At 37.8% G+C, this 26,243-nt stretch overlaps 2 protein-coding genes across 2 annotated transcripts in view; both read right to left on the minus strand.

Moving 5' to 3' along the window:
• TTC28 (tetratricopeptide repeat domain 28) overlaps positions 1-26,243 on the minus strand; it is a 607,234-nt gene that overhangs the window by 362,067 nt on the left and 218,924 nt on the right.
• The window catches only part of CHEK2 (checkpoint kinase 2), a 267,518-nt gene continuing 261,248 nt past the window's right edge, over positions 19,974-26,243 (minus strand). Inside the window, exon 17 of the transcript XR_002338281.1 lies at positions 19,974-20,313. The gene's annotated coding sequence lies outside the window, so the exon portion shown is untranslated. The remainder of the gene's footprint in view (positions 20,314-26,243) is intronic.

Below are 26,243 nucleotides of genomic sequence, written 5' to 3' on the forward strand. Positions count from 1 at the left end.
TTTCTCTCATACCCTATAGCCAATCCTTCAGCAAGCCCAGTTAGTCCTACTTTCAAAAAAGATCCAGAATCTAACCACTCTATCACTACCACCTTGGTCCAAGCCTCCTAGCTGGCCTCACAGGTCTGGCCTTTGAGCCCATATAACCTATTCTCCACATAGCAGCTAGGATGACCCTTCTGAGCATTAGTCTTAACATATCACTACTTGACACAAAACCATCTGATATCCTCCCATTAAAGTAAAATCCAACCCCTTACCTTGGCCTTCAAACCTTACATGATCCGCCCTCCCCTTAACAACCTCTTTGACCTCATCCTCTATTATTATGCCATTCATTCCTTCCAGTCATCCCCTCCAGCCAAACTGTTCTCATTCATATTCTGTGAGTACAGCAAGCACATTTCCTACTGTCAGTCTTTACCCTGATGATCCCTCTGCCTGGACTACTCTTTTTTGATTCCCAGAAACCACACAGCTTTTCCCCTTACTTCCTCCACGTCTTTGCTCATACATCACTTCTTAAGAAACCCTTTCTATTTTACCCAAGATGAAACTGCATCCCATCCCAATGTATTTATGTATTGTTTCTCTCTTCCACACTAGAATACAAACTCCATGGAAGCAGGGACTTTGTTTTGTTCAATACTGAATCCCCACTGCCTAAATCAGTAGCAGGCATATTGTAGATGTGCATTAAATATTTGGTAACCACATGAAGATATTCTCCCAGTTAAATGAGTATCTTCAATACAGTTTCTTCCTTGTTAGCCTCATCCCATTAGTCTCTCCATTTGCATTACCCCTGCTAGTTCAGCCCCCATCACATATCTTCTGCAACAGGCTTACCATTGCTCTTTCGGCATCCAATCACTTATCTAATGTACTTCCTAGGTGGAAAGATGATGGACTTTAAAGATTAGACAGGTATAGACTTTCCCTGAGCAGTCAATTACCAGCTATGCAACCTTCAACCAATCATTTGCAATTTCAGGGTTTCAGTTTGCTCATTTGTAAATGGAGACAGGAAAACCTACTTTAAAATTGTTTTACAAGCTTTATTTTTTTAATCAGTGTTAGGTTCACAGAAAGACTGAGCAGAAGATACGGAGATTTCCCACTTACACCCTCCACGCACAATATCTACTTTTCAGATCTACTATGAAGAGTAAATAAAATAAGAATATAAAGCATGCAATGTTAGCAACAATGTTCATAGCAGACACTCAACTATTATGAGTTTTTTTTTTCCTTTCCAAACTGATCATGTATTCTTTGGCTCAAAACTTTAACTGGCTCTCCACTATACACAGATAAATCAAAATCTTCAGTCTGGTATCCAAAGACTTTCTCAATTTGGCTCCAATATAGTCTTCTAACTTTATCTTTTACTAAACACCCCCATCCATGAAAACTTTACTCCACCCACAACTCTATTTCTGATCACATTCAGCATTTTCCTGCATCTATTCTTTGCTCCACCTCTGCCAAAAATACTTTTCTCCTCTAGTATGTCTGCCAAAATCTTGCAATCTTTCTAAGTCTAGATTGAATCCCATTTTTTATAAGAAGACATCCACAGTTGTACCAAGTTGGCATTTATTTCTCTTTCTCCTATACTTTCATGTTATTTTGTTTATGCCTCTTTTCCTACTCTCTCCTGATGAGTAGGGACCATATTTTATTCAGCAATTAGCAGTCTTATGCAATACTTGGCATTCAGAAAAACTTTGTTGGATTGAATTGAACATACTGACTACACATCACAATTAACAACATTAGAAAACTAAAGATCCATTCCTAGAATATTTATCTTTGAGTACTGAGTCAGATAATGAATATTCTTTCTATACTATGGCTTCATGAAATATTCTCCTTTTGAACTTTAAAAAAAAAAAACAAACCTTGGAGTGAAAAAGAAGAGGGAGTGTATGAGGGAAAGAGAATATAAAATATATAAGAGTTTTAGAATCTTAAGAATTGTATAAATCAGGAATTTCTGTTGTGGCGCAGTGAAAACGAATCTGACTAGTATCTGAGGCTGCAGGTTTGATCCCTGGCCTCACTCAGTGGGTCGGGGATCTGGTGTTGCCGTGAACTGTGGTGTAGGTTGCAGATATGGCTCAGATCCCAAGTTGCTGTTGCTGTGGTGTAGGCCAGCAGCTGTAGCTCTGATTTGACCCCTACCCTGCAACTTCTATATATCTGGGTACGGCCCTAAAAAGCAAAAAAAAAAAAAAAAAAAGAAAGAAAGAAAGAAAAGAATTGTATAACTCCTCTGAAGCATGAAATTAAATGTTTTATTTATTTATTTATTTATTTATTTTTGTCTTTTTAGGGCCAAACCCATGGCATATGGAGGATCTCAGGCTAGAGGTCAAATGGGAGCTATAGCCATCAGCCTACACCACAGCCACAGCAATGCTGGGTCCTTTACCCACTGAGTGAGGCCAGGGATCAAACACGTGTCCTCACGGATGCCAGTCGGGTTTGTTAACCACTGAGCCACGATGGGAATTCCAAACGTTTTTATTTAGCTTCACCCACGAAGTTAGAAAGTTAGAGTAAGAAACTAAACCTAAACTAAAATCACTGATCCACCATGTCCTTAACTGTCCTTGACCATCCCTCTCTGAAAAGCTCTTTCCCCACCTCTAAGTTTCTAGAGAAATTATGTTTACATTAATCATTTGATAATCATATCCTGGATTTTGTTATTTCTTGCATTATTTACTTGAGCCATTTTTAAACATTTCATCATTTAAATTTTTTTGTCAGATCCTCAACTAGATGATCAATTTCATGGAGGTAGAGTTCATATCTTGTACTTTTACAGTCTGTTCTGCTACAACACACTTCCACAACACCACTTATATCATGTCAATAGGTTATGATGGTTCATATGCAATTTTTTGCTAAGGCAAGTAGAGGTGGAATAATAGAATAGAATTATAACCTTTAGAAGGAAAAGTAAAATGGCTTCAGTGAGGCTGCTACACAAACAAGGCCCTTTGCTCTATTTAAGGAAAATGAAAAGTGAATGCCTGTACATGGGCTAAGAAAGGTATAATTTCTGGTTCTCACCTCAGGGAAAGTCTTACCTTCTTCTGTGCCCATCTTAATGGCAACCCCACTGGCTCATAGCTCCACTTTCAAACGCATTATCTCACAGTTCTGCAAGTCAGCATTTTTAAACTCTTTTTTGGTGCATTTTTAATATCTATGGCAACTTCCACTCATGCTGAGCTGCCTGCCTAGGCTGTCCAAGCTACTGGTGTTTGTTTTTTGTTTTTTTTTTTCTTTGGTTCCATTGGTTCAAAGTTGCATAGATTTTGAGTAGTCTATATCTATCCCTATTTTTCCCACAATTCCTATTATTTTTAGTGTACAATTTTGTAGAAAATATATATACCTATACACACATATACATATATATGTTATAGTAAAATGCATCATTATCTGAAGTCATTAGCACCTTGCCTTGAATATAACAATTAAAGGTTACTGCATTTGATTCTGAAAACAACTAGTGAAAACATTTTATTTTGCCATTGTTACCATGATTGTAAATCTAAAATTCAATTTCTGGGATTCCTGAAACCCCTCAGTCACACATAAGAAGTCCTTCCCCGCTAAGATGCCCATTCATTACACTAAAATCACTACTTAAGCCACTTCTGCTAATAAAAGATTCAACTAACTGTTGAAAAAGTCAAACCTACAACAATATGAGTTTGACTCTCAAACCCCAATAAGCAATGTGACCTCTTTGCTTAGTGATACTAAACCTCTGGACACAATGAATGGAAAACCTGAGACAAATAGGCTCAGTTTTCTACTCACTTTCACAGCTGCTTGGGCTACTGCCCAATCTCCATAATGAGGGTGTTCTCTTGCTTTGTTTTTATGAAACCAAAAGCATGTAGAACACGCAGCATTTGAATAGTGCAGCCTTCAGAATATTATATTATCCCCAGTGGCTTGATATTTTGTCCCTCTCCTCAGAATAGTCAGAAACACATTGGAGCTGTAACATAACTATGACTCCTACTGAACCAGCTTAAATGATCGACTTACTGTCAACAAGATGAATAACCATATATCATTGTAAGTGAAAGCCTCAACACTTATATCTTTCGAACTTGAGTTTCAGTTAAAAAAACTTATAGAGATCATAAGTATATTGTACTATATCCCCAATCAGGTCTGATGATGCTCCTTTAATCCACTTTAAAGATGTACACATTTATGTGCATATCTTCATGGATACAGGAACATGATTTGTTTTTAACACACACAAATATCTGCCATACATATTTTTTTTAAAGAGAGAAAGAGAACAAATCAGTCTTTCTTCCTTCCTTCCTCACTCCTTTTATTTCTTCTGGAGGAGGCAGATTTGGTGCTAGAAAACATTTTCCTTCACAGAACAGCAAGAATCCCAATCTTCATTGTTATTGTGTATTTATATAAACTCTGTGTAAACAACCCTCATGTCCTTGTAGGGCTGTTTCATCCCTGACACATGCTGCTCAACCAAATTATTTACATTACAAAATATATTCAAACAAAAACAACATTTTTAAACACCATGCATCTAAAGCCTAACCACCATTTGGATATGAACTGTGGCTTATCTTTCATCAAAGCAGGCAAAATAGGAAGGCACTGATAAATTTCACATTTCTTAGAAACTGAAAAATATTCACAACTATGGCTAATATAGACAAATAAGAAACCACTTTCAAGTTACGCTCTTAGCCCCTAAACCCAAAAATCTAAAATATCAACTCGAAGGTACTTAAGATCAGATATTCCAACCACCTCATTTTCACATAAGAAAATTATGTGGTAAGTGAGTGGTCTCAAGTCACAAAGCTAAAATCTCAGGTCTGCTGATTCTTGAGTACCACAATGTCTCTTCTCACAGTTTAAAACAATAATTTTAAAACAGACTTTGAGGAGTTCCCGTCATGGCACAGCAGAAATGAATCCAACTAGGAACCAGGAGGTAGCAGGTTCCATCCTGGCCTCACTCACTGGGTCAGGGTCAGGCACTGCCATGAGCTGTAGTGTAGGTCGCAGACATGGCTCAGATCCTGTGTTGCTGTGGTTGTGGCGTAGGCCAGCAGCTGTAGCTCTGATTTGACCCCTGGCCTGAGTACCTCCATATGCTTTGGGGTCAGCCCTAAAAAAAACAAAACAGACTTTGAAATAAATTGAAGCACTGGTAAAATATCATTGATAGAAACCTTCTGCAGGCTTCTGAAATATATATGCTAATTTAGCAACTGTACTTAGTTAACTATTTTCTTATAAATTGTTCCATATTTGTAATACCAAGATAGCATTCCCCTATAACTCCAAACAATTTTGGCAGCAATTTCCATCTATTAGAATGTACTCAGAAAAATATATGCTACATTAAATACTTATTAAAGTAGAATCACTAGTGAGGCAAATTCACTGGGGAAACAACAAATTAGTAATAACAGTAAGCACTTAAGTACCACTATAAATGCTTTAAACTTATTACCTAATTTAACCCTTACCAACCTAGGAGGTGGGCATTATTATTAATATCACCATTTTATAGATGAATGATACCAAAGCACAGAGATAAAATAGTCAGGACTATTAACTAGTACACTTAACTTCAGAACAAGGATTCTATCCCAGATATTCTAACTCCAGAGCCCATGCTCTTAATCACTATACTACAGGGCCTCTCTAAAAGGAAACCACACATTCCAAAAGAAAAGAGAATTTTTTTGATTAGCTAAAAGTTGAAAGATTAACGAAACTACTTCATTTCATAAAATGGTAAAATTTCCAAGCTCAAAAAAACCCAGAAGTCATTAATCCAAGTCTTTGACTTTAAACACAAAGAGGAGTTCCTGCTGTGGTGCAGCGAGTTAAGGATCCAATGTTGTCTCTAGAGTGCCTCAGGTCGCCAAAGAGGCGCAAGTTCAATCTCTGGCCCAGGAGACTGGGTTAAAGGATCTGGCATTGCCACAGCTGCAGAGTAGGTCATAGCTGTGGCTCTGATTCAATCCCTGACCTGGAAACTTCCATATGCCACAGTTGTGGCCCTAAAATTTTAAAAATGAATAAACACAAAGAAACTGATACTTATCGGGATTAAGTGATTTGTCCAAGGTCACACAGTTGTTTGAACCTATTTGTCATTATAGTCTAATATTCTTCCCATTATTCCTCATTGCTTCCCTCTGCTAACAGACACACTAGAGAATGCACTATTTAAGGTAGCAATACTAGGGAGTTCTCTAATAGTCTAGTGGGTTAAGGCTCCTGTGTTTTCATTGCTGTGGCTCTGGTCACTGTTGTGTGGTTTGATTCCTGGCCCAGGAACTTCCACGTGTTGCCAGTGTGGCAAAAAAAAAAAGAAAAAAACAAGAGAGAGCCTGAAATAAACTTTACAACTCTCATTTTAAAAAATAAATAAACTGGAGTTCCCTTTGTGGCGCAACAGTAACACACCCGACTAGTATCCATGAGGATGTGGGTTCAATCCCTGGCCCTGCTCAGTGGGTTAAAGATCTGGCATTGTTGCAAGCTGTGGTGTAGGTCAAAGACGAGGTTCAGATCCTGTGTTTATGTGGCTGTGGCGTAGGCCAGCAGCTGTAGCTCCGATTCAACCCCTACACTGGGAACTTCCATATGCCGTGGGTTTGGCCCTAAAAAGACAGTAAGTAAGTAAGTTAATTAATTAAGTAAGTAAGTAGCAATACTAGGTATCAGATAAATAGTCTCAAAGAAAAATCTGACTTTAGAGAAGTAGAATTTCTAACGAGCGACACATCAAAGAAAAAAATGCGTATGTAATTTGGTAATTACATGTTCCACAAACAGGCAAAAGAGATTTCACCAGTTCAAAGAAAGCCAAAGGTTACATTCTCCCTTAGAAAATAAGATATTTTGCTAGTATTGATTGTCTGTAACTGAACACGGCCCAAATGGAGGTCTGACAGTAAAAGCAGTCCACTGTCTGCCTGTTCATACTCAGCCATATAGCTCAACTTGTACGGCTGTAATTCTGAGTTATCAGTTTGTGGATGCACGTGTTAAACAAAGCCTACAGCAGCCACCCAGATCATTTCCTCCTCCCCTCCTTTTTTAATGAAGCCACAAATTCAGTGGAGTCTGGAGATTTAAATTCTAATCATTTTCCCTTTGCCCTTTAACATCGGTGCTCCCTAGGGAATTTTACTTCCAAGCATTACTATTCTAGGCCCCTGAATCAATAACCCACAGTTCTAAAAGGCAAGAATGCCAAGCAAATGCTGTTCTCTCTCTCCCTCCCCAACCCAATTAAAGAAAATGAAATCTATAAGGCTGTGGAAGAACCTGCAATAGACATACTATAATAACAAAAACTACTCAGAACATCTCAAACCAGACTAAACAAAATGCTGCACTCTACTTGCACACGGCAGCCATGCAATAATCCAGCTGACTGCATTTAGGAAGAGTGCTTCTCAAAAGATGGTACCTAAATCTAATCACCCTTTTGTCCCTGCTCCCCATCCATACCCCCCAAGAAGTGCTAAACACTCCCCTTGTTCCTCTACACAGGATGAGCTCTACCAGTACACAGCTGAATCTCTGCATTATTGATACTGCCATTTGGCAAGAAAATCCAATATTAAGCATAAAAATAATTTTAAATTTAAATTTAATAAATATTTATTGACTATCTTTAACATGCCAAACATTGAGCTATATGTTGGGAACAAAGTATAGGAAAAAAATCCAATCCCTGGTTCCAGTAATACTACTGTCTAGTATGGCAAAGAGACAAGTGAATTAATGAAAACCCCTTACAGTTCTATAACTCTTCATAATTTATATAAAGTTGTATAAAACTTTTGCATCCTTTAGAACTCACAAATCCCCACAATAGTTCTGAGGTAGGTAAGACAGTTCTTACTATCCCCTCGTAACTGATGAAAGTACAAATGTAGAGTACAGAATTACTTTGAATAAAAGGCAAGAGGAATAACGTATCACAAAGCTAGTACCAAAGAGTATACTTAAACCACAAATACTGTTCCATATAATTACATAAGACAGCACAGGCTGGCAGTGAACAGCTCAACAGCAAAACAGCACAGAAAGAGTGACCATGTAAGTAGTATATGAACCAAGGATGCTTTTATAGGTGCCAGGACCATGTAATACTCTAACTATACTAACTGCTACTGATTTGTTTAGTGCTGTTTTGAGATTTTATTCCCTCCAATTATGTCACCGAAATGCCATTTTAAAAATGTTCCACAAATATAAAAAGCTAAGAAACACTGACCTAAGAACACAGAATAAGGGGTGTCATAAAACAAAGTTTTTGACCTCTCATTCAGTTCTCTTTCTACTATAAAATATAGCCTCTCAGACCATACAAAGTCCAGCCCACATGAATTTCACTTTGGAAAATACTCCTTTAATAACCTGGAAGGCTTTCAGCCCAGGATCCCTGCATATATCCCAAGTCTCAGGTAGCCTCAAAATTAACCCCTAGAATCCCATACATCTTCAGAGTTTTTGAACTAGGCCTTAACATCTTAAAGGTGTCTGGCGAGACTAGATGCCCCAAGAGCCCAGTTCAGACCCAATCTTCAAGGTGACACCAGTTGTATTAAATGTCTTTACTAAATGGTTCCAGAAACATGGGTATTGCTAGGTGTAGTGTAAACCTTGCCAGGCCAGAACACTGACCCTCAACCCATTCCAAACCAAGGAGGATCTCATAAGGACCTAAAATGGTCACCCTGAGAACTATGGAGCTCCACAGGTGTGCTCAAAAGAGATGGTGAGAGGGGGCGGAGAGAGAGAAAATATGAGGGAAAGGAGAAAGAAACTTTAGGAACAAGAAATATAAGTGCGGGCATAAATAAGGAATGGAAGTTATAAATGTGCTCCCCTTCAGTCAATCTCAGTTTCGATGAGCCTCTCGGAGTTCCTGCCATGATGCAGTGGGTTATGAATCTGACCACAGTAGCTCGGGTCACTGCAGAGGCACAGGATTGATCCCCAACCTGTTGTACTGGGTTAAAGGATCCTGCATTGCACAGCTGTGGCTCTGATTCAGTTCCTGGGCTGGGAACTTCCATATGCTATGGGTATGGACATAAAAAGAAAAAAAAAAAAAAAAAAACTTTATCTATGAGCCTCTCATAGTATGAACACTTGGCCATGCTGAGGGTGATTCTCGTGTGTAAAGCATTACTTTTCCCTAAACATCATGGCCCATAAACACAAGCCAACTATATCTGGGGCTCAACTAAGGAAATGTTGCTTTGTTCTAACAGTGGAGGAAAAATCTGCTGTATTAAATTTACTAATCTCTAACATGAAATTTTTAAAGATACTTTTCAAGGCACTTTTGATTATTCCATTTTTCACTCTAGGTACTGAGTTTGAAACCTACTGCCCAAGTAAGGTGCAGCTTCATAAGATTTTTTTCAGGCCAAACATGACTTCCCTACCAGCTAAGTATCTCTGGCCTTTTGCCATTCTAATTTCCAGTTTATTACTTCTATATCTTTATTCCTCCTCCAATCTAGAAAAATAGGACTGTCATAGCTGGTTCAAATATAATGTGATTTGAACATAAAGCTTAACATAAAGCTTAAATATGGGATAAAGAAACCAAAACAGTTTTTGCTTTGTTTTGTTTTTGGCCACACCCATGGCACATGGAAGTTCCCAGGCCAAGGATCAAACCTGTGCCACAGCAGCAACCCAAGACATTACAGTGACAATACCAGATTCTTAAGCCTCTGCACAACAGAACTCTGGAAAGAGTTTTTATTATTTCTAACTTTAGTGATCTGGCAATGAAAATTCATTGCATTGCTGATGATCATAATATATGATGCACTTCAACTCTACCAGACTTTCTCGTTTTCCAGCCAACTGTCTCCTGTCAGCCTTTGTTTGAAATTTCTTAACTCCTAGGGATTTCTGCCAAACTCTTAATATCATGAACTCTGCATTATCTCTGTAAAATTTAAATCCCAGGCAGTCTTCCCCAGCCACCTAGCTCATTTCTGAGCTCTTTCCATGATAATCTGTGTATAATCTGAGAATAGGAACTAATATTATTATCATTCTGAAACATAATTAGGAAGGTAATTTCTTATAACCCCAAAAGTTGATAAATTTATCTTAAATAGTATCATTTAAAAATGTAAGTTTTTATTCTTGATGTTTTGTATAAACCAAAATCACTATATTTATGCCTTCAGGGCACTCAGTCCCTTGTCATGCCTCACCTGGCTCCACAGCAATAGTCGTCCTCCAAAAGGAGACTCTACAAGATATTCCTCTTCAACAGTCACTTATCAAGGCACCCTTCTATTATAATTGTAGAGGCATATACATTGCAGAAAACTAGAAAATACAGATGAGCCAAAAAATTTCTAACTAAACATTTCACATTCCCATCACCCAAAGACCAGCACTGTTAACATTGTGACCTATTTCCTGTTAGAGCTTCCCCTTTGCCCCATAAGCACATATTCATAAGCATGTTTTCATCAACATGACATTATATTCTACACACTTTCTGCAACCTAATTTTTAAAGACTTTGCCCTTCCATTTCAATAGGTTTTCACCTCATCTAATACCCAGACCAAATTCAGATCACCCAGATGACCACAGCTGGTTTGTCTAAATTAGTATCAAATCTAGAATGATCATAAAGAAACATTTACTTTAAGCTATCTCTTCTAAGACTGGTATGACCTGCTTTATTCCCTTTTCAGGTCTGCATTACTCAAGTCTATTCAATATTCAAAAAGAGTTCCTCCTCTTAGCCCCATTATGTTTATAGTTGTATATAGTAGTAATAGTAGCAGCAGCACCAATAGCAACAATACCACCACTTTGCACTCAGAAACATTTCCTTTTCATATACATAAAAAGCTTAATGCAAAGCAAAATCTTTGAGTTAGTGAGCAGCTCATTCTTACTCTGAAAAAAAATAGAACCATTGGGAGATCCCGCCATGGCTCAGTGCTTAACAAACCCTACTGGTAACCATGAGGTTGCAGGTTCAATCCCTAGCCTCGCTCAGTGGGCTAAGGATCTGGCATTGCTGTGAGCTGTGGTGTGGGTTGCAGACGCAGCTCGGATCCCAAGTTGCTGTAGCTGTGGTATAGGCCGGCGGCTACAGCTCCGATCAGACCCCTAGCCTGGGAACCTCCATACTCCGCAGATGCAGCCCTCAAAAGACAAAAAAAAAAAAAGAAGATCTAAATAAATTTGTGACTTAATGCATAAATATTGGCTAAAATACTTAGGATAGACCAGATGGTAACAGCAGTAGTGCCAACTCCTCAGGCCACTTATTAATATATTTCTAGTATTACTCTTTCAGCCTCCTGTATTCTAAACAAGTGTGTATACATAAGAATCCAACAGGATCCAATTTAATTTCTTCAACTCTTAGACTCTGAAACATTTTTAAAAACACAAATACATATTCATCAAACATTGAAAAGGCAAAAGTTTTATTCTTATTTTAAATTGTTTCAGCTTCTTTAATTCTCATTTATATTTGGTTTGAGAAGGGAGATAAGAGTAGTAAGAGCAGGAAAAAGGGTATCAGAGAGGTATGATAAAAAAGATAACACAGGATACTTTACAGTCTAAAAAGGAAGCAACAAGAAAGGTTGGTAGAGGGCCAGAAAGAAGGGGGAAACAAAAGGAAAAGTCAAAGGCATATTTTAGCCAGTCAGGGAACCAATGAGAGGGACAAATATATACTGGCTGAACTGGCCCTTCCCTTAGCAGTACCGGCTTAGGTTAGCAGTAAGAGGGTTATTGCTCATTAAGTGATTATTCAAGTCATATGGTCAAAATAAAAATTAAAACCAAAGCTTTTAAATGTCCTTAAAAGAAATTCAGAGAAGTCAGACTCAGAAATATATCCCTACTCCTTCATCCATTCCCAATAGTGTTGAAAGCACAATGCTGAGCAATAGACAGTCACATCACACAACCCTAAAGTCAAGATAATTATTCTCACATTAATGTTGTCTCTTCATTAGCATATCAATAAGATTTTTAAATCATAAAATGTTCTTAAGAGGAAGAGGAACGAGAAAAGAAGAAGGAAGAGGAAAAGGAGCAAGATGAAGAACAGCAAGAAGAGGATGAAGAACCACAAACAACAACTTATCACTTTGCCCAGCTCAAATAATATTCTCAATGAACCATCATCTCCTAATGAAGGTCAAAGTCATATATCATCAAATTGAACCATTGGATTCCTAGCCAAACATAGACATAATCAGCTAATTTGATGATCCATGAGGCCAAATCTAAATATCAACTTATTGGAGAAGAGCTATGCATTTACTTTTTTTCCTCTGGCTGCAGTATGTGTAGCAGCTTAAAGCGGGATCTAAGTTCTCTGACCAGGGATTGAACCCAGGCCATAGCAGTGAAAGTGCCAAATCCTAACCACTAGACCACCAGGGAACTCCAAGATCTGTTCATTGAATTCACCTTTGCTATGTTTCAGAGACAGGATTTTTTTTTTTATAATTTTTTTTATTTTCCCACTGTATAGCAAGGGGATCAAGTTATCCTTACATGTACACATTACAATTACATTTTTCCCCCACCCTTTCTTCTGTTGCAACATGAGTATCTGGACATAGTTCTCAATGCTATTCAGCAGGATCTCCTTGTAAATCTATTCTAAGTTGTGTCTGATAAGCCCAAGCTCCCGATCCCTCCCACTCCCTCCCCCTCCCATCAGGCAGCCACAAGTCTCTTCTCCAAGTCCATGATTTTCTTTTCTGAGGAGATGTTCATTTGTGCTGGATATTAGATTCCAGTTATAAGTGATATCATATGGTATTTGTCTTTGTCTTTCTGGCTCATTTCACTCAGGATGAGATTCTCTAGTTCCATCCATGTTGCTGCAAATGGCATTATGTCATCCTTTTTGATGGCTGAGTAGTATTCCATTGTGTATATATACCACATCTTCCGAATCCAATCATCTGTCGATGGACATTTGGGTTGTTTCCATGTCCTGGCTATTGTGAATAGTGCTGCAATGAACATGCGGGTGCACGTGAGAGACAGGATTTTTTAATTGATCCTTTTCTTAGATAAAAGCCAGGATCTTGCACCCATCTGCTTACTGGTCAAGTTCCTCTACCCTTAGTCCAAATTTAAAGCCTGATTTCAGTACTAATTACTCTTAAATACAGGCTCCCAAAGGGTACATCTATTTATAAATGATGGACTGGAGCCTGAAGTCTTCTGTTTAACCCTTGAAATGGTAGCACAGGAAGAACAAACACAATACTATCACTTTTTAAAAGCTTGTCAGAGGAAGCACTAGCATGGTAGGCTTAGGGGAACAGCAGTTTCCAGTAGCAGTAGATGGAAAAAGGAGAAAAATAGTGTCTGCACTGAATAATGCCTAACTCTGTGACAGGAAACACAGGGCTTATGAACACTGTCATTTTTAAAGCATAGAAAATCACTTCCTTAAAAATCCTATGGTGGCACATGTGAAAATAAGAGCTATTAATACTTTTCTTTACCTGAAATTACCCTAGAGCATTAGTTAAGTAACTCATTCTGTAATTCATTCTGATCATCACACATTGTTAGTTTGTGATCTTTGATAAGGTGTTGAAAGCTCTATTTTCTGAGTTTCAATGCCTTAGAAGTTTTGGCACTACTTCTTTGCAGGCCTATCTGTAATCCTTCTTAATCTCAAGGCACACAACCATAGAAAGTATGCAGCACTCCTGTGTCAGCACACCAGGATCAAATCCCAGATCACTACTTACTAACTCCATAATCATCAGAAAGTTACTGACTCTTAGACTCAGCTTCCTCCCCTGTAACTTCTAAAACCCTCTTGCTGTATTGTTAGGATGTGAAGCAGGTAACAATGTCAGCACAGTGCCTAACTCACATGAGGCTCTCATAAATGGTAGCTGTTATCATTAGTGTGGACAATTTTTTCCTATGTGTCCATGTCTCTGTTTTAGCTTCTTTCATCGGCAAAACTGGAAAAAAATTTCAAAAGTTTTATCTCCAATCATGCTCTTACAACCAAGATTTTCAGATGTACTTTTTATGGAAGTCTAATTATTCTATGGCCATAGACTAGTAAGAGACCTATACAAATTCTAGACAATCTCCCAGTCTTCAGAAAGTAATTTAACCTATGGAAGTAGTCAATCTCAAAGGTTACAGATATTGTGCTTTTATATCGCTTAACTGTACACCAATCTGTTCATGAAGCAAACCAAGAAATATGCATAGAAGTTTACTGTACAGCACAGTGAACTTTATCTAAGTCACTTGTAATGGAACATGATGGAGTATAATGTGAGAAAAAGAATATATATTTATATATGACTAGGTCTACTTGCTGTACAGTAGAAATTGACAGAACACTGTAAATCAACTATAATGGAAAAAATTAAAATCTTTAAAAAATTTTTGAAAGAAAAAGAATGTGTGCGTGTGTGTGCGTGTGTGTATATATATATATATATATATATATGACTGGGCCACTTTGCTGTATAGCAGAAATTGACAGAACATTGTAAATCAACTATAATTAAAAAAAAAAAGACCAATGGGCTCTTGCCAAACTTACCAGAAGTAACACAGATAACAATCACTGCTCCTTGCTACCACCAGTTCTACTGTTACCTGTTACTTGATGTTAGATCCACAACAGGACTACTACAAGGCCAACACATGGGGAAAAACTGGCCCCAAACATTTTGGTTTAGCCACAGACTACTAGGTTATGAACAAAGCTGTTACCTTCCTATATTTACAGGACTAAGGTCTGAAAGGGGACATGGAAGTGAATGGGAGATGGATTCCACAATTCAACCCATTAAGTAGACAACTGCCCTGATCTCTTGTTAAACATGATTTTGGATTCTAAAGTCAAAACCTTGTTAACATTTGTTCATGTTACCACCTGTTTTGGGCCCTGGGTACAGATACTATCCTAAGTTAGAGTCTCCATGAAGGCCCAACATGCCCTTCCTCCAGCTATTGCACCAAGTGCTTCAGAGAAGCATTAAATCAGGGTCTCTTTGACTCCCAACATACCTGGCAGTCAACCAAAGTCAAGCTGTTCTTAACTCTAAACAGCATCTTATCTCACAAATGCCCCAACTTTTCTGCTTCACATATAACAAGGATGTGAGAGGCTATAGGAGAGCCTTAGACAGGTTTTGCTTGGCTTCTTGCCATCAAAGGTAAACACCTTTGTGTGGTTCAAAGCAGTGATGGGTCTCATTTTGTCATGAAAACAATCTTTGCAGCTATTCACACCACAAGTCTGAGGAGGTCAGCCAGAGCTGAGAAGACAGACATACTTTTTTAAGGAAACATCGGCCCCAAAACCTGAAGTAATAAGCTTCCATCTTCATGTGACTATTGCTTGGCTTTTGATCTTTTTGCTGCTAAAATGACAGGCTCCAGAGGCAAAAGACACATAACCACTAACAAAAAGACTGAATATTAATAAGATGGGAAAAACCTGAATACATGCATTGTTTTTAAGACACACACCCCAAAAGGAATGATATTGGCAAATGTAAACCACTATTCTCCTATACACACACTTCTTATCTTCTCCAAGGCACTGGCCTACCTGTCAGCCCATCCTGTGTCCTCCTCTGCTGCTGTTCACTCACAGCCTACATACAGCACCCAACCTCCACTTTCCCCCCTCTCTCCATCACTCTTTCTATCACCTGTTTCCCATCCACCCTTTATTTTCTTTCTATCTTCTCAGGTGTCCCTATGTGACTTCTTACTAGAAGCATTTAAAATAGCATTATCATTAGCTGCCAAAATCCTAATGTTTGTTTTATGAGAATTATCTAGGAGGGCAGAGCTTTAAGGAAGACAGGCTACAGAAATGAGATGATAATGATCACCACCAAGAGTCAGAAAAGTATCAGTCATCAGGGGTAGAATTTGTTTTCAGAGTCAGAGGGCTGGGAATAACCTGTAACTGATGGAAGCAGGGCTTGATCAAATATTTTATTTTCTAATTGCTCCTCAAATGCATGGCGAGTTTTTTCTATTTGCCCACTAGTTCATCATTTAATTGTGTATGTTGTTATGACAGGAGACTTTCATGATAGCTCTGAGCTCTGTACCCTTAATGAAGAATTCTATTCTTTTTTTTTTTTTTTTTCATCTTTTTGCCTTTTCTAGGGCCGCTCCTGCAGTATATGGAGGTTCCAGGCTGGAGGTCTAATCGGAGCTGTAGCCACCAGCATACACCAGAGCCACAGCAACTTGGGATCCAAGCCACGTCTGCAACCTACACCACAGCTGATGGCAATGCCAGATCCTTAACCCACTGAGCAAGGCCAGGGATCGAACCCGTAACCTCATGGTTCCTAGTCAGATTCATTAACCACTGCGCCACGACGGGAACTCCAAGAATTCTATTCTTATACACAGTTTTCTTGAAAAAGGCTTGTATACATGGCATGCATTCTGTCTGGAAAGTTTTGTTGATTCTGCTAGGAGAATCATATGTCAGTTTCTTCTCATAGAAAACTGGGCATGTAAAATTTTAATGATTTTGACTTGGTGTTTTTGAGCTTTAAAAATAAAATATTGGGAGTTCCCATAGTGACTCAGCAGGTTAAGAACCCAACACTGTTTCAATGAAGATGTGGATTCGATCTCTGGCCTTGTTCAGTGGGTTAAGGATCTGGATTTGCCACAAGCTGCGGCGTAGGTGCAGCTCTGATTGGGTGTTTCTGCAGCTGTGATGTAAGCCTGCAGCTGCAGCTGCAGCTACAATGTGACCCCACCCCCAGCCCTGGAACTTTCCTGTGCCACAGGTATGACCATAAAAAGGAAAAAAATAAAAATATAAAAATAAAAACATCCTAGAGTTTCCGTCATGGCTCAGTGGGTTACAAACCCGACTAGTATCCATGAGAATGCGGGTCCAATCCCTGGCCTCACTGACTGGATTAAGGATCAAGCGTTGCCACGAGCTGTGGTGTAGGTTGCAGACACAGCTTAGATCTTGTGTTGCTGTGGCTGTGGGGTAGGCCAGCAGCTGCAGCTCTGATTCGACCCCTAGCCTGGGAAATTCCATATGTTGCAGGTGCAGCCCTAAAAGCAAATAAATAAATAAAATAAAAACATCCTTATATGCCTAAGAACAGATTCTAAGTACCTTCTCAAGACTTAGGATATGATTGTATAAAGTATTTATTAAAGTAAATGTAAAATGTTACTTCTTTCTATTGATTATTCACTCAACAAATGATACTGAGTAAACCATCATGTGCATACCATTGCCCTAGGCCCTATAGAAGAAAAGATTATGGTCAATCATAGAGCCTGCCTTAAGGAGAAGCATGCATAAAATGTATAGATATAAATATTTACAGCAGAAAGTAGCAAGTACCATAAGAAGGATATAGATAAAGCACTCCAGGAGTTCAAAGAAGGATGAGATCAATTTCAGTTGAGGGACTTATGGAAAAGATAGTGGTAGTGGAACAGTTCAGACAAGAGGCTATTTCATCATATATTAGCATTTCAGTTTCCATGAACTTTTCTGGGTAGCCAATCTCCTGTGGATTTACAGGTATTATATCTGTTGTTAGTATTCCATCTATAACATTTCTCCAAATTACCTCTTCCGTCCACTGAAATGAAAATGTAAGAAAAAATATAAGGATTTAAACTCTTAAATTACACTGAAATTGGTAAAGGTACTGGAATACAAGAATAATTCACTTGGCTAAGCCTCATGCCCTTTGTATTTGATAGCAATAATCCCATAGCAACTAGAAAACACACTTATCTTATTAACAAGACTGGAATTATTTTAATTAGGTATCTCCACATGCACCAACTGTTAGAAATCAGACTGTTTTGAAACAGTTGTTAATGACTTAACACGACAAACGTTTTCCTGAATTTCAGGGGGAAGTCTATGATTGAGACAGATGGGAAAGAGCCCGTCCCTGCTGTGTAGCAGAGGAACAGCCTTGTGGGCCTTTAAATGCATTTTCCACTGGGATTTAGCAAAACAATCCTAGAGATACCCAGAAAGACAATCAGAAACTTTGGTAACATCTGCTACATTAAAAGTTCAAAATTGGCACTAGCAAACAGCTAATAATGGAAAAATGCTTCATCTCAGGAAAAAAGTCTCTAAATTTCAAAGTCTCAAACACCTCGTAACAACATCAGGAGTCCAAGGTCTAACCCCAGTCTCCTGGTTAACCTGGGTGAGTGTGTGCTCTACCTCTACTAGACCTTGCCCTCAGATGAGAAACAGGACTCACAATGGAGTTCTAGTCTATGCTTCACATCCTGTCAGAAATGAGGTGGCTTTCAGTTTATTATTAATTCATGGAAATTCTTTAAATCTTTGAAAAGGCTGTTAACAAATTTACAGAAACATTTACAAGGCCCTCTGAGCAGGTACATACCCTAGAAATTCTGTTAAAGAGGTATGTATGTGGCCTGCCTAAAGCAAGATGGAAATGTGTTAAAAAGCAACAAAAAAGAACACATTTTATGTTTTGGAAACTAGATAAGTACTATCCTACGTGGTACTTCATAGATGAGTCTCTACCTGTCTTTGGAGAGCAAATGCGTCCAAAAATTTCATACTAGAGTAAATTCATTTACTTATTTTCTGTTCTAATTAAGAAGAAAAGTAATAGAGTTCTTTTCCAGCCTGTCTAGTCTTTTCCTAGACCTGAGACAAAGATACATCTGGAGAAAGTTAGGAGGAAGGAAAACAAACACAAGCATAACAATGCTTATTCCCAAGGTTTATGGTACTCTATACCTGGTATTTCCCTAAGGGAGTGATGAACAAAGGTTTTTCTGCCCAGCCTGCCCAGGCTCCCTGGGCTCCAAGGTTTGAAAATATGAAAGAATTGTTATGCATGTACACACACACACACACACACACACACACACACACACACACACACACACACAGTGTTTTATATGAAGTTTTGCTGTTTGGACCAGACAGAATGTCTTTTGATTATAAGGCTGAGAGTCAAGGGTAGGTGTGGCCTAGTAATCCATTTAATTGCTTCACTGACTACATTTTTCAGAGCTCTAATCTTATTTTACAAGAAAGTTGTTACGGTTGTTACCAAGTACAATAATATTTTTAGTCTATGTACTTTTATGGTATAATTGCACTGTGATTTGCACATATAATGAATTACAAGGACTGCATCATCCTGGTGACAAATGTCTTTTCTACTTTTCTAGTTCTCACACAGCCATCACTTCTCTTGATGCTTAATGACCAAAGGGCAAGTCTATTGGATCTGGAACAATGCCAAGTACACAACCCAAGAAAATGAATTGAATGCTACAGAGTCAACACCCTCTCTAAGGGACGTGAGTTGGACGTGAGTTGGATAGATAAGTTAAGGCCACAGGATGTTAAGAGTATCAATTAACTATCAAAATGACAAGGAGAGGTGTAACTCATTCTATTCAGTAATAGTATTCCAGAAGAGATATTTGTGAATTTTTAATAATCTCATTTATATTTTAACAATATCTCTTATAATTTGGTTACATTACGGAAGAATTACTATAAATTCATCTAGAGTTTCTGTTTTTTCTGTTTTATAAACACATTTTTAGGGAATAGACTTAAGATGCTAGGAAGCAGACTCCCTAAAAGTTACAAAAGATTGAAGAAAATAATAATAAATAAAGGAAGTTTTTAAAACATCACTACTGCATGTGGCAAAAACACAACTTTCCAATTCCACTTTCCAGTGAACTATTCTAGTTCTTCAGGAAGAACAAGGAGATTGGATCAGGTGTCTTCTAAGGTCCCTTCCACCTAGAAAGATTCCATGATTCTCAAAACAATTGAGAATGTTTTGTTTCATAATATATACCATCAGCACACGCTTTGAGGAAAAAGTCCCAACTTTTATTTTAAAAGCTCATCTTGAGAAGGTGAACAAAGAGCACTGCTGCTCCTGTAGAGCAGAAGTTAAAATTACTAGAAGTCATGAAGAACCAGGCAACAGAGTATTTCTTGCATAGAATTCTTCAGATCATGTTTCATTGTTCATTAAACTTGGAGCCGAATCCTTTCCGAGCTACTGCAGAGTAAAGGAATCAGTTCCAAGCTTCCAGCTGCAATTTATGACTCTTATCCTTGCTTCCTTGTCCTCCTTGCAATGTTATACAATATCCACCTTCAAGATGTGGGAGTTTCACTCCATTCTTCTCCCCCTGTGAAAAACTGGTGATAATCATGGGAAGAAAAATAACAATTGTTAAACAGCATGGTTCTAAACTTTAAAAAAGAGGTCACTCTCATAATCATGCCTATTGTCTACTAACTCCTATATTATTAAAGAGCTGAAAAGAGTGCATCTTTCAGAATCAAAGAAATCCAGTGTAAAGGTCATCTAATTCAACCTCCTACCTAATGCCTAAAGCCTATCGAGAGCAGCCTTATAGCACATAGTTGAACACCTCCACTAATAGAAAACTCACTATTTCCAGAGAGAATCATATCTGGAGACCATTATATTTCAAAGTTCTCCTCTGAATTAAACAGATAAACCAAAACATATCTCTGTCATTTCTACCAACTATTTATCTTTAAAATCTTTATATATCTTTACAAATCTTTAAAATCTTTACAAAATCTTTATATACTTTTTAAAAACTTGCACTGTTTTTTAAAGATATGATTTATATACCATACTATTGCTTTTGGAATCGATTAGCAATGAGATCCTGCTGTGTAGCACTGAGAACTATGTCTAGTCACTTATGATGGAGCATGATAATGGGAGAAAAAAGAATGTACATATGTATGTGTAACTGGGTCACCATGCCGTACAGTGGGAAAAAAATTGTATTGGGGAAATAATAATTTTAAAAAATTGAGAGAAAGCTTTAAAAAAAAAAATTACCCCTTGCATACCTCTTAAGCAACAAGGAACATGGCTAATTCCTCTTCCACATAATAATTCTTCAAATACTTGAGGACAATAAATATTATATGCCCCTTCCTACCACTAAAGATATCCATTTCCTTCTATCATTCCTCATCTGAAACAGTTTAAAGGCCACGCTTTAGACCCTTGTCTTGGCTATGGTGCCTATCTTGAGCATACTCTAGTTTATCTTCATCTTGAGTTACATCTGTTTTATCATAAACATGCTAAATAATTAACAAAAATAGAACGTATAGAAAACATTTCATTGTGAGAAGGAACATGGATTGATTGTATTACCATGAGAGAGAAGAGGCAACTGCGACTTCTAAACCCAGACCTTAGTAATTAACAGATGATGTCTGGGATTCAGAAAGGAGTTATTAAAAGAGAGAGCAGGCGTTCCCGTCGTGGCGCAGTGGTTACGAAATCCAACTAGGAACTGTGAGGTTGCGGATTCGATCCCTGGCCTTACTCAGTGGGTTAAGGATCCGGCATTGCCATGAGCTGTGCTGTAGGTTGCAGATGCGGCTCGAATCCCGCGTTGCTGTGGCTCTGGCGTAGGCCGGTGGCTACAGCTCCAATTTGACCCCTAGCCTGGGAACTCCATATGCCACGGAAGCGGCCCAAGAAAGGGCAAAAAAAAAAAAAAAAAGAAAAAGAAAAAAGTAAAAGAGCAGACTAGCAGGTTGGGAGGCACCCACAAACACAAAATGAGAACAACAAAACTGGTGTTTAAAGAGATACAATCAATAAAGTGTTTAAATGAAGAATTTAGGGTGCATTTGTGAGGATAAAGTGATAAAATGCCTAGAAATAGAGAAAAATAGTAATTTTGTGAACTAGCAAATAAAGTGAATATACAGGCTAGAATTATTTTTCAATCCTTTCAAAAGAAAATAATTCTCATTAATGATGTAAACATTAATATACATTTTTTCATTTATAATTCTTCTCCTCATCTTGGATAGAATTAAAATAAAACCAAAGACAAAGACAACCCAAACAACAGTTTCTAAAACAGTGATTTGGGTATGCTATGGTTAAGACTCCATTTTCATTCAATTTCTTTATTTTCAAGTTTGTTTTTAAAAGTGATGGACTAAATTCTCTTGTCTACAGGTAAATTTTTTAACATTCTAATGAAAATCTGTTCAGAACACATTACTTTTTAACAGACTTAGAAAAACTCCATATCTTCTAATTTTAGATTTAAAATATTACATTTTTAAGACGTTTTGTCACTGTTAAAAATTTCTCTCAAGTCCAGCCGCAGAGTTAATGACAGTCATACTTGCAGATCCTAGCTATGTGGAGCCAGGAAAAGCAACTGCAGAGTTATTTAACTCTTAACAGAAGGCTTTCCACTTACTGTTCAGCCATGTTTATTATATTTAGTAATCTAAAAGCAAGCTTCTTCCAATAGTCCACTCCAAAAAGCTTGGAAAAGACTTTTGGTTCAGAAGATCATTATCATCTGAAGCACCTCCAAGAATGGTTCTGAAAAAGTGGCCTTCTGAGTTCCTGCTGTGAAACAGTGGGTTAATGATCTGGTATTGCCTCTGTGGCAGCGCCAGTTTGATCCCCAGCCTGGTGCAGTGGGTTAAGGATCTGACGTTGCCACAGCTGTGGTGTAGTCGTAGCTATGGCTGGGATTCTATCCCTGGCCCAAGAACTTCCACATGCCATGGATGTGGCCAAGAAAAGAAAAAAATAAATAAATAAAATGTGTTCTTCCTGCAAAAGTTCATCAGAAAGAAGTGCTTGTATGATAGCACCATGTACCTTGACGACTAAATAAGTATTACAACCTTTCCAAAAAGGCATATGCCTTCAAGAAAGCATTATTTTCACAAGAACAATTGTAATGTCAGTTTAATGGCCTTCTCCATTGATGATCTTCACAGTTCCAAGGGCAGTGAAAGTAGTGCCTTAAAAAAAGAAGAGTTCTAAACACTATAGGAACTACAATTACTACAACTAGAGTTAGGTAGCGGTATACAAGCAGACACAAATGTAACACCAGACTCATTAAAGTTTTCCTTACAAGGAATATGAGAAACAATCAAAACCAAAGTTGCCAGTCTAAGAGCTAGCAAATAGAATCATAACACACAAGTCTCCAGAAACCTGCTCTCCAAGAATTCTAGACCATGATGGAATTTCCCAAAATAAAGACCCCACATCAATGTTACTTCAAAATAACCAAATATTTTAAAGAGTTTTAATTCCAAAGTATAAGAATAGTACACAAGTTATGAGAAGAGAATAGTAAGGTCAAGTTCTACAAGCAGGTTGACACATCACTGACCCTTATACTCTGCCCCAGTTGGAAAGGAAGCTAGGATTTCAAAAGTTCTCCAAATAAATGCCTTGATAAAGGATACAAGATCTGTGTTTCAGATATCTGAAAATCTGTCCATGGAAAATGAATGAAAGCTGCACCAGATGGTCAGATTCAACACCTTAGTCCTGCTTCATTACCCTTTGATTGGAACTATTGCAAAGTGTCTCAGTTATTAACATTTTCCTGCTACCCCTTCTCCACAGCTACTTCTTTCCAGTTCATCTTCTACCATGCAGCCATAAGGAGACAGAGAAAGAAAAGATGATCATGGTCCTCTGTCAAGCTTGGAAAATGTTTCTTGGATGTTCACTGGTTCCTAAAAAAACCAGAACTCCTTACCTTGGCATACAAAGCCCTCACAATATGATGACACAACCTCTCTTTCCTGCCTTGCTTCCTTATAACTTTCCACCAAACTCATTAAGATCCTGCCACAATGATATTCTCCACCTAGCAGGTATGCCAAGTATTGTCACAATTCTGTGTCAGAATACCCTTTCCCCATCCTTCCTGTACCTGAAAAAATTTTACTCCATTTTTAGTGCCAGCTCTGACCTCAGAGTTAGTTTCTTACCCTACTGCTCTTCAGATCATTTCAGAGTTTTAGCATATACTGTTTTTCTATAACAATTTCTCTGCATTTAGGAATGGTGATGCTTGGTGACAGAATGGGCAGGGAATGAGGCAGGTGGGATATAAGCAGGCAGGAATGCAAACCAGTAGTAGGCAAACTTTCTCCCTTTAAAATATTTTAACTAAACCCTTGGTTGTCAGCTTTTTGAAAAAGCATCTCACTTGCTGCATTAATAGATCTCTAACACCTGGGAGCACATTCAGGTGGGCTTCTATGAAGAATTTTGGCACTAACATGCTCAATGACTCCTTTAAGATCAGACTATTTCTAGGTATCTGATATATTATTGAAAAACAATTTGAATTGGATTTTATTTTCATGAAATACTAAGAGATAAAAGCTTAAATACTACAGTGAACTCTGGTACTTATACTGATACCAGAAGTAGCCTGGAAGGCAGCCACAGGGGTTAAAAGAGAATCAATTTTGTTACAGGAAAACTCATTTTAAATGTATAATGCAGAAGGAATTCTTTAACTTCAAAATACCTTATCAAAATTGTTTAGAATCCTAAAGAAACAAATCTATATTTTTAGAAATTATGATTAAGATTGAGGGTTCAAAAAAAACCAAAAAAAACTGGGTAACTTCTCCCCACCATTCCTGTGAGCTGTGGTCCATATCACTTAATGATAACACTAAAAGCAGAATAAATGAAGGGGGACCATTTCCTTTGGGTTGTTCAAAAGCAAAGTACAATGACAGCCAAATGACATAAAAACCAACAGAGAGGTGGAAAGTTATGTTATCTTTAAGCTTTGAACAGGATATTATAAACAATGAGGAGAAAGATAAACTACTGACTAATTCAATCAGAAATAATTCTCTAATTCACTATGAAACCTAGAAACACCTCAAGCTTAGATGATCTTAAATATGCTTATTTTCACCTACTTCTGTCTGACAATCATTAATATGTCACATCATTATCTAATTTTGTATGCTATGCAGCATATCTGAATGGAACATTAATTTTTCTTCCACGTAAAATGAGTACACAAGAGGAAAAAAAGACTCTACTCTGGCTTGATCTACTGTGATTGGAATTCACACCAGGAAATGACCTTTCAGAAACAAACACCCTGCACAGATGCAGCATAGCTCTCTAGAGAGCAACAGTAAATCTGAAGTTGATCAGACTGTAACAGGGGAGTGCCTGCAGGAAGGAATATTTGAAACATCTGGGATGCTAACTGCAACCCTCTAAACTAATGTAAGGAGATGGAGACTATGAGAGGAGCCCAATACATTCTGCTCGAAGGAGCTGGTTCTTGTCAGGCTAAGATATCTCAAGACTGAGAAGTCAGTTCCGAGTTGAAAACTACGGCAGAAATGGCCTATGGTGGGAAAAGCATTTTCACTGGAGACAAATCACCCAGAGGCATAAGATTCAGAGATGCAAGGGCAATGCCGACAACCAGGATGGAACAGGAACAAGTGCCTCAAAAGTCAAGGTTGTCTGTCCAAACATTTATATTTTGGGTGGAGAGGGGGGAGAACTGAAGAGAGAAGGACAGGCAGGACAGAGATATAGGCCAGTCTCTGAGGCAGGAAAAGGGAACACGTGATGATCTAAGCAGCCAAAGTAGAGCAAAATTCTGCTAATTGTCCAATAAATTCACAACTTGTACAGTTAAAGTTCCAATTTTGTAAGAAACTTGAAGAAATATCTTCCTTTGAAATAAATGGAGTAATAAGCAATAACCAGTACAATATTTATAACTCTAAAAAAGCATATAATCAGGTTAGACAGATTATCAATTTACTTTTAATATTTTAATTGAATAATTTGCTGAATTATGGCAAAACCAACAATCTAAAACTGTATTCTAACAAAATATCTGAGACAAGGTCTCAGAGTCTAGTTCACAATCTTAATTAATATTGGCCTAATATGAGCACTGCCAGATGGACTGAAAAGTGGCTCAGAGATCACATAGGAAAATATGTCAAATGGGAGGAGAGTCTGCTGCATGTGCCAGGGTTGGTACTGGGTCTGAGTTTAATTAACACACTCCTTAAATAACAAGAGAAAAATAAGATAATATCAGATAAATGAAATTCCCTGGAGGTAAATAAGAGAAATTTTAAATGAAGAAACAATTATAGAAAAGTGGAGACTGTCCTTTGGAGGCATGCAGATAAGCAATTACAATTTTTATTAGAAAAAAATAATACCTGGTACAGATTTAAGGGAAAAAGCTATCATTTTACTAAAGCAGAACTGAATCATATGTTCAGTG

This window comes from Sus scrofa, chromosome 14 (assembly GCF_000003025.6).
Source record: "Sus scrofa isolate TJ Tabasco breed Duroc chromosome 14, Sscrofa11.1, whole genome shotgun sequence".
NCBI lineage: Eukaryota > Metazoa > Chordata > Mammalia > Artiodactyla > Suidae > Sus > Sus scrofa.